Source organism: Dasypus novemcinctus, chromosome 4 (assembly GCF_030445035.2).
Source record: "Dasypus novemcinctus isolate mDasNov1 chromosome 4, mDasNov1.1.hap2, whole genome shotgun sequence".
NCBI classification, from domain to species: Eukaryota; Metazoa; Chordata; class Mammalia; order Cingulata; family Dasypodidae; genus Dasypus; species Dasypus novemcinctus.
This window is the reverse complement of record NC_080676.1, coordinates 10,027,477-10,035,781: the sequence shown is the minus strand read 5'-3', so window position 1 is coordinate 10,035,781 and position 8,305 is coordinate 10,027,477.

The following is an 8,305-nucleotide window of genomic DNA, read 5'->3' as shown; positions in this document are numbered from 1 at the left end:
CTCTTACAAATAAAGCTACTACAAACTTTGTGTGTGTGAGGTACCAGGGGCCAGGGATTGAAACTGGGACCTCACGTGTGGGAAGCCGGCGCTCCACCGCTGGGCCACTTTGGCTTTCCCGAGCTGGTTTCTTCTTTTGTTTGTTTTTTTAGGAGGTAGCGGGGACCGAACCCATGTGGGACACAGGCGCTCAACTGCTTGAGCCACATCCGCTCCCTACTGCAGACTTTTGTGTACAAGGCATTGAGTGGTCATATGTTTTCGTGTCTCCCGATGTATTTACACAAACCTGTATTGGCTCCAGAGGTCAGCCACGTCCGCACTCAGCCTGTCTCAAGAACACAGAGTGGGAGGAGCACAGCCCGCTTTTGGGTCGGGCGCTGGTCCAGTTAGGCCTTTCACAGGATTGTGTTTCTTCCCTGTGCCCCGTAATCCCAGGGCACGGGGCATTCCTTTCCTCTGGCATTTAGCGCAGGAGTCACGTAGGTCAGTAGGATTTTCAGGCGGGAGGTTGACGGCGGCCACTGAGGGGATCTGCCTTACGGGGTCCTCTCTAGGGTCCGCCTGCAGCCAGATCAAAGGCCTGAGTCCACGGTCGCGCCTGACTCTGACCCCAGGAGGGGGAGAAACAAGGGGAAACTGAGGTTTGGAAAGGCAGTATCATTCGAGATGGTCAGGCCAGGGACCCTCCTTTCCCGAGGGGCCTGACCTTGCCTTCTATTGAGAAGCAAGAAGCCTGGAGGATCTACACACTGGGGTCTCCTTGATTAGAAGGGAATGTCTATATTATTTACCAATTAAACCCTCGCCCCTCCTCAGGGGCAGTGCTTTAGCCCCAGGGTTCTATAATCACGTACGAAATATTTCCACTATTACCATACTCAGCCAAAAAGAAATAAATAGCACCCCCGCAGATGTTTCCTTGTTTGCCCAAGGAAAGAAAAGACACACACATTTATTGTGACTCACAATATTTGGGTAGAAGGCACCACACTAGAGCCTTCCCAAGTACTCCCAACAATAATATTTGGGGAACTGGAATTTTCTATCTCGGCTGGTTCCACGCCACTCTGCTTCAGCTCTGACTCCTGCCCCTCTCCCCACCAAGATTAAGCCTACAGGGAGACAGGAGAGCTTCAGAGAACGCCCTGGTGCTGCCGGGAATGGCCAACTCACCCCCAGTGGCCCCCCCCAGCCAAGGGGGGCTGGTGTCCCCTCCGCAGCAGGTGCCAGGTGGGACACCCGAGCCTACGGCACCTGGTTACAGTTCCAGACCAGTTGGCCAGTGGTTAAGGCAGGGGTTCTCCACCGGGTGGCCGGCAGCGTCCGCTGGGGGCCGTGCACCACGCTGGCCAGGCCACCCCCCTGGGCGTGCTGGCTCCTAGGCCTAGCCTGGGCCCTGAGGATTTGTCCCGGGCCCCGGTGGCGCTGAAGCTGCGGGTCCCAGGACCTTATCTGAGAACCTCTAGTGCTGTGTTTCTTTTCCTCTCCAAGGCTCCTTAGATGCAGACTCCCGGCGGGGCGTTCGTTTGCAGGGCTTGGAAGAGCGCCCCCGGGGACGCGCAGTTACCTGGGGGGCATGAAGAGGTAGGGGAAGGAAAGGGCCCTTTGGCTCGTTGCCAGGCCTTGGGTGAAAGGGGATGGTCTCAAAAGGTCAGGAGTGGCTGCCAACCTCGTGGGAGGTGCCCAGATGTGGCCCTTCCCCGGGGACAGCTGTGCTTATCCAGGCGATCCTGGATTCTCCAGGGCTGGCGGAGCCTGGGGGTCCAAGTGGGAGAAAGTCCTTGAATTTCAGGGTGTCCGAGCCCAGGCCTGGGGGCTGAGCCGGGGAGAGGAGGGAAGGTGAGGCCCAGCCTTGGCCCTCCGGCGTCCACGCTGCCCGGGGGCGCAGGTGCTCCGCAGCGCGGCCGGGGGCAGAGGCGCTGGCGACAGGCGCCCGGCCCGGGGTCCCGGCGTGCGCGGGCCTGGCCAGCGGCGGGCGCGGGGAGCCCAGTGCCGCTCGGGGAGACGCGGCTCAGCTCGGGGCTGCCCCCGGGCTCCTGCCAGGCCTGGCTGGTTGCTGACGTCCACGAGCCCCTCCTCACGTGCCGCCCTTCACTCCTCCCCCTGCGCCATTTGTCCCCAGATGAACGCCCTCCTGGGGCCATCTGGAGGCGCACCTCCCCGGCACCTGCCCCCGGCCGGTCCTGGCCACGTCCCTCAGCCCGGCCCCTCCTCCCGGGGACCTGTCCGTGGGCCCCGCCGGCCACCTTTTTGGCCCCTTCTCTTCTCGGGGCGCTGCCGCTGGCCGGCACCGAGGCGCGCCCCAGCCTGCCTTCAAGCTCTGGGAAGCCTCGCATCTGGCTTCCACCTGTAGCTCCGCGAGCTGCCCGGGGCTGGGTCCAGCCCTCCTCCTTGGTCAGGCCACTCGGCCTCTCTGGGCCAAGAAGGTCCCTCCGTGTCGGGACTGATTATGCAGGGTTGTCCACAAAATGCATATTAATGTCCCCCCAATCCCTGTCCCAGCTTCTAGAACTGTGGTCCACTTTGACCCCCGTGACGAACTCCGGAACCTTGCCCTCGAGCTGGTGATGTGGGCTCTAGGCTGGGGGCAGATGGGCATCGAGGAAGAGCTGGGCGGTCCTAGAGGCGTGGCCCAGGCTCCCTCCCCCCAGGCATGAAAGTTCTGATGGCCTGGGAGTTTGGACAAAGGGGAGAAGATATTCTGGAAGGATGATTCCTGGAACGTGTGAAGAGTCAAGCAGTGAAGGCTGGATGGAAGGAACCAGTGGCCAAGCTCCTTCCCTAAGGCAGGACGAACTCTGGTGTACCTGGGCTGATCATCTTTTCCAATGACAAGAATGTCAAGGGCACCAGGGCCTCTCCTTCAGCTGATCTGGTGCCTCAGGCTGCAGCCAAACGTGTGCCCATCACGTTTTCAAAGGAAGAGAGCAGAGAGGGTGGTCCCTTGCCCGCACTTAGATTTTGGGGCCCAGGGACGAGGAACCTCCCCTAACGCGGCTGCTGTCCTTTATCACTGATCACTTTTTAAAAGAACGACAGGAAATGCTTCCTTCCTTCCTCACACCTTATGTATAATCTGTATAATTGATAATAATTTAAAAATACCCTGACATTAGATGACCACTCGCTTTTGACCACACACAACCCCAAGGGGAAGAGGGGCCTTTTCCAGTGGAGGAACGAGGATTGGTGTCGGCAGACGACTTTCCCGAGAGGACGTGATGGCAAGGAACTGAGCCCGGGAGCCATCTCCAGCTCCCAGGCTCGGGGCGGGGCCACGCCAGCCGGATTCCCGTGTTCCTTCACCGCGGGGGAAAGTGCTGGATCCCGCGGGTGGGGCGAGTCTCATCGGAGCGGGCTCATGGGCTGGGTCCTCACCAGGGATGGCCAGGAAGGGACTGGAGGCCATGCCCAGTGAGGGAGGAGGGCCTGGAGGGGCCGGGGGAGGCTCAGGAAGAAAAGTTGGTCACCGAGAGCTAGCCTGGCTGACTCTGGGCCTGGTTTGTGCTTGTTCCAATTTTCTTTTTTTTTTTTAAGATTTATTTTATTTATTTATGTCTCCCTACCGCCTTGTTATTTGCACTTGCTGGGTCTGTTTGTTGAGTGCTCATCTTCCTTTTGGGAGACACCAGGAACCGAACCCAGGACCTCCCATGTGGGAGGGAGTTGCCCAATCACTTGAGCCACCTCCACTCCCTGCTTTCTTGGGGCTCTCATTATGTTTTCCTCCTTGTGTCTCTTGTTGAATCATCTTGTTGTGTCAGCTCACTGTCTTGTTTGTCTTCTTTAGGAGGCACCAGAAACTGAACCTAAGACCTCCCATGGGGTGGGTGGGAACTCAATTGCGTGAGCCACATCCACTTCCCCTTGATCCATCTTCAAGCTAAGGACTTTCCAGAGACCGGAAGATGGTCCCTTCTAAAGGTTAATGCCAAGATCCTGCTGGTTACAGGTCACAGAACATCTCCCCTGTAGGGCATCTTCCATCCTTCAGAACCATCTGCCACAGGTGCTCGCTGAGTTAAGAGCTCCTCTCCCTGAATCACTGTCCTCTGCATGTGGACAGAGCAGGCTTGCCAGACATAATACACAAATACTGCATGGAACATACTTCTACTAAAAAACCATTCGTCGCTTATCTGAAATTCAGATTTACCTGGGCATCCTGTATTATATTTGCCAAGTCTGGCAATCTAGCCCAGGTGGAATCCGCACGTGAAGCCCTGTTGAGCTCAGGTGGGGCTGGCTTAAAAGGTGCCGCTCCCAGGGGCAGAGGGTTGGCGGCAGGACAAAGAACCCGAGAGACGGGCCTGGCCTGCCTGAGACACTTTTTGGGTCAGCACGGTAAGCAATATCCTCCTGGTAGAGAGGCTCGCCCTCAGTCCAGGTGGTTTTGCTCAGCAGGGCCTCACCCGAGGGTCTGACCCACCTTCTGTGGGAAGCCCTTTAGCTGCGTGTCCCCCAGGCCAAGCTGCTCCCTCCGGCTCCTGGGGGGTGCGTGGAGGCCTCCAAGCTCCTGCTGGGGGAGTCCCGAGCGGCGGCTGCCATGCCCCAGGTAAGACGAGCCGGCCAGCCCAGGCCCACAAAGCCACCTCAGCTCTGCCGAGTGAGCGGCGTAAGGAAACGAGGGTTTCTTTGCAGCTCTCCCGCTGGCCTTGCCCTTCCCTGGGTGGTGGAGATTTCTGCACGTCCTTCCTGCAACCAATAGCCTTCTACCCGGGCCCTTGCATGAGCGTGCCTCCATGGGACCACAGGAACTAGGGGGACGTGGGGGAGAAGCGGGATCCCGAGCCCCTGTCTGCTAGAACAAAGTCCCTGTAGCCGAGCAAAGCACACTCCCACTTCTGAGGGACGCTTAGAAACGCTAAAAATTAATGCCTGGCGTCTCCTGAGCGCCTGCCTGTGCGCTGCAGGCCTTGAGCCGAGCGACCCTGTTTGTATCCACGTCCCCCCTCTGCAGGCCAGGGACTAGCATTCCCACCTTACCTTTGGCCACGGGGGCTTGGAGGGGCTGAGTGACCTGGCCGAGGCCACTAAGCTGGTCCATGGCACCAGGTCTGCCTCGACAGGCCTGGATCTACCGCCTCATCCTCCCCCAGAGCACAGGTCCCGGCCCCCTGGGAGTCCAGGAGAGAAGGGTGGACAGCGCTTGCGGCTGGACTTTCCAAGGCAGGGATTCTCAACCTCGGCACTTTCGACATTTTGAATTTTCTTTGTTACGGAGGGGCGGTATAGCAACTTGATATTGTTTAAGAATTCCAAAAATAGATATTGGATAATGTTTGTAAACTGGTTTGTTCCTCTGGACCGATTAGATTATACTGGATTCAGAGGTTTCACTTTTACTTGATTAAATAACAACTGAGGCTTTGATTGGGCCACGTCAGTAGAACGTTGAGTGCCCCTGGTGGGGGGAAATCACAGAGAAACCACATGGTGGAGAAGGAAGCTTGGAGTTTTGAGCTGGAGCCCAGGAAGTAAACACACAGGAGAAGAAACAGAGGCTAGAAATGGCTTCATAGACACGGCAGAAGCTCTGGGAAGAGAGATGAGCCTAATAGCCGACCGCTGCAGCTGAGCCTAGGGAGAAATGAGCCCCGGGGAGAGAGACGAGCCCTCCAGCCTGTGGCTAAGATTGGAAGGAGCTGGGGCCACGGAGCCTTAAGCAGAAGAAGGAAGGCTGGACCCTCGCAGACGTCGGCAGCCATCTTGCTCCAACACGTGGAAATAGACTTTGGTGAGGGAAGGAACTTACGCTTTATGGCCTGGTATCTGTAAGCTCCTACCCCAAATAAATACCCTTTATAACAGCCAACAGACTTTTGGTACTTTGCCTCACCCCCGTCTGGCTGACTCGTACGGCGGGGAGGGGCCTGTCCCGTGCATTGTAGGGTGTTTAGCACATCCCTGGCCTCGACCAGAGGCAACTCTCTAGTTGTGACAACCCAAAATATTTCCAGACAGCGCTGGATGTCCCTTGGCAGGCAAATCCATCCCAGGCTGCTGAGGAGGTGAATAGCCCAGGTGGAGCTTTGCTCCAGGCAGGGCCAGCCTTCTGCACTTAAAGAGGGAGCAGGCCTATGGAGCTCCGAATGTGGGTGCCAGTTAAAACCCCACAGGATGGGTTCGCATGGAGGGGGTGGGCAAGGGCTATTCGGGTTTTGGCTCCTCTCAGGCCTCGCAGTTGTGACAACAGCATCACCGCGTGCTCTCGGTCAGGAGATGGCACGCTGGCCCTGACACCGCAAGCCTACCTGTGTGGCCCTAAGAGGGGCCCTGGAGCCCAGGAGAATGGCAGGGCCTGAGGCTGGCACGGGACCTGCTAAGTGGCACCTGGAGCCTGAGGAGCCCCAAGCAGGCCATTCGTCAGCCCCGGATGGCAAGTGAAGACTTCCGAAGAGGGGAGCCCAAGGACAAGCTCCTCCCACGGCCCACTCCGCAGGCTGGGGGAGCTGAAATTGCAGGAACACTGGGTCTGGGTTTGAAAAAACTCCCCTTGAACTGTCACTGGAATCTCAAATCACCGTCCCTCCCCTCTCCTTTGCTAGGATGGCTGACGGTCAAAGGTTCAATGAATTTGGAACTTTCACTTACAGCTGGATAGAACTGAAGATGTGCAGGTTATATGACCTACTTCCCTACTCCAATTCAGTGGTCTATTTACAGAGGTTTTCACCTAAGTCTCAGAATGTGGGTAGATGCTTTCAAATAGTGACTAGATTTAGGCATTTCAATCTCATTACTCAACAAGTCTCAATTTCCTTAAGCATGTAAGTAAAATGAAACATGTTAAATTCCCAAGATAAAAGTAAATATGAAAAGAAAGAATAAAAAGACCCCAAAAAAGTAAATACGGTATTTAATTGTACGAGTTGGACAGTTTGAGACCATGAAGGATTTGCTTCATTTTCTTGTTATAAATGCTTTTTAAACTTAGCAGTTTTAGTGGTTTTCTTTAAAGCCACCTTAAAAAAATGCAATTGAAGCCCCAGGTGAGCCTTGTACTATGACTGGCCACAGGTCTTAGTGGTCACCAGGTCCTGATGAACAGTGGGAGGGGTTGTGGGTGGCTACAGAAAAACAAAGCCTGCCAGAGGCGAGAGTGCTCAGCCCTGCTCCCCGTTTTCTTTGATCACTGGAAGGGCCTATTTTCAAAATATCGTCTGCTACATTAGGCTGCACCTGTCAGTCCCTTCAACTTCTTACTTGAGTGAAAAAAAAAAGTTGCCTTCACAAGCTGGTGCCAAGGCTGTTGCGTCAGGGCCGCCTTTCGTCTATACCTCTTGGCAGAATGGGTGCCGTGTTCTTCCTGCACCCGGCTGTTTCATTTCTAAGTCAGTTACTTCACGAACAACTGGGCTCCCTTCTAGAAAGTCCTCATAGGGTGACGGGAAGACAGTGATAAAATCTGCAGGGTCTAGCAATGTCGATGCCGCTGCATCGGTCCATGGTCGGGAGGGCTGGGAACATCCGGTGAGGAAGGGTCCAGGGAAGGAAGGGAATTATCTAGACACGTCGTTGGGAGATGGATGGGAGAAACCCTAGAGGTTTCCTGGATTTTGAACTTGTAGGAAAAAATTCGGATCGCTATGGTCCAGTGTCCAGACTGACTGTGAGCAACTTGAGAAGGCAGCACCTTAGGCTCCTTGCTAGGCCCAGTGCTTGGTGCAGAGCAGGCACTCAGTACGCTTTTCCTGAAGATATAAACTTTTCAGAGAAATTTATTGAAGTCTATCACTTCAATACATAAACATACATAAACCGTAAGTGTAGAGTAATAGTTGTGAACTTACAAAACAAACATATATAACTTCATACAGGGCTCTCACATTTCACCCTACTACCAATACATTGCATTGTTGTTAAACATTTTTGACTAATAACTAAAGAGCATTGTCAAAATATTACTAACCAAAGTATTTTCCCCCAACCCACCCTATTATTATTATCTTTCTATCATTTATACATGAACATACATAAACAATAAGTGTATAGTTGTGAACTTACAAAGCAAACATGCATGACATCATACAGGGGCTCCATACATCAACCCTCCACCAACACCTTGCATTGTCGTGAGAAGTTTGTTACAAATTATGAAAGAATATTGTCAAAATCTTACTACTAATTATAGTCCTTATCTTACATTTGGTGTATTTTTCCCCCAACAGACCCTATTTTTTTTTTAATATATTTTTTATGACAGAAGTTGTAAACTTATAAAACAATTATGCAATGTGCAGAATTCCCAAACAACACGCCTCCATCAACACACCACACTGTGGTGGAACATTTGTTACAG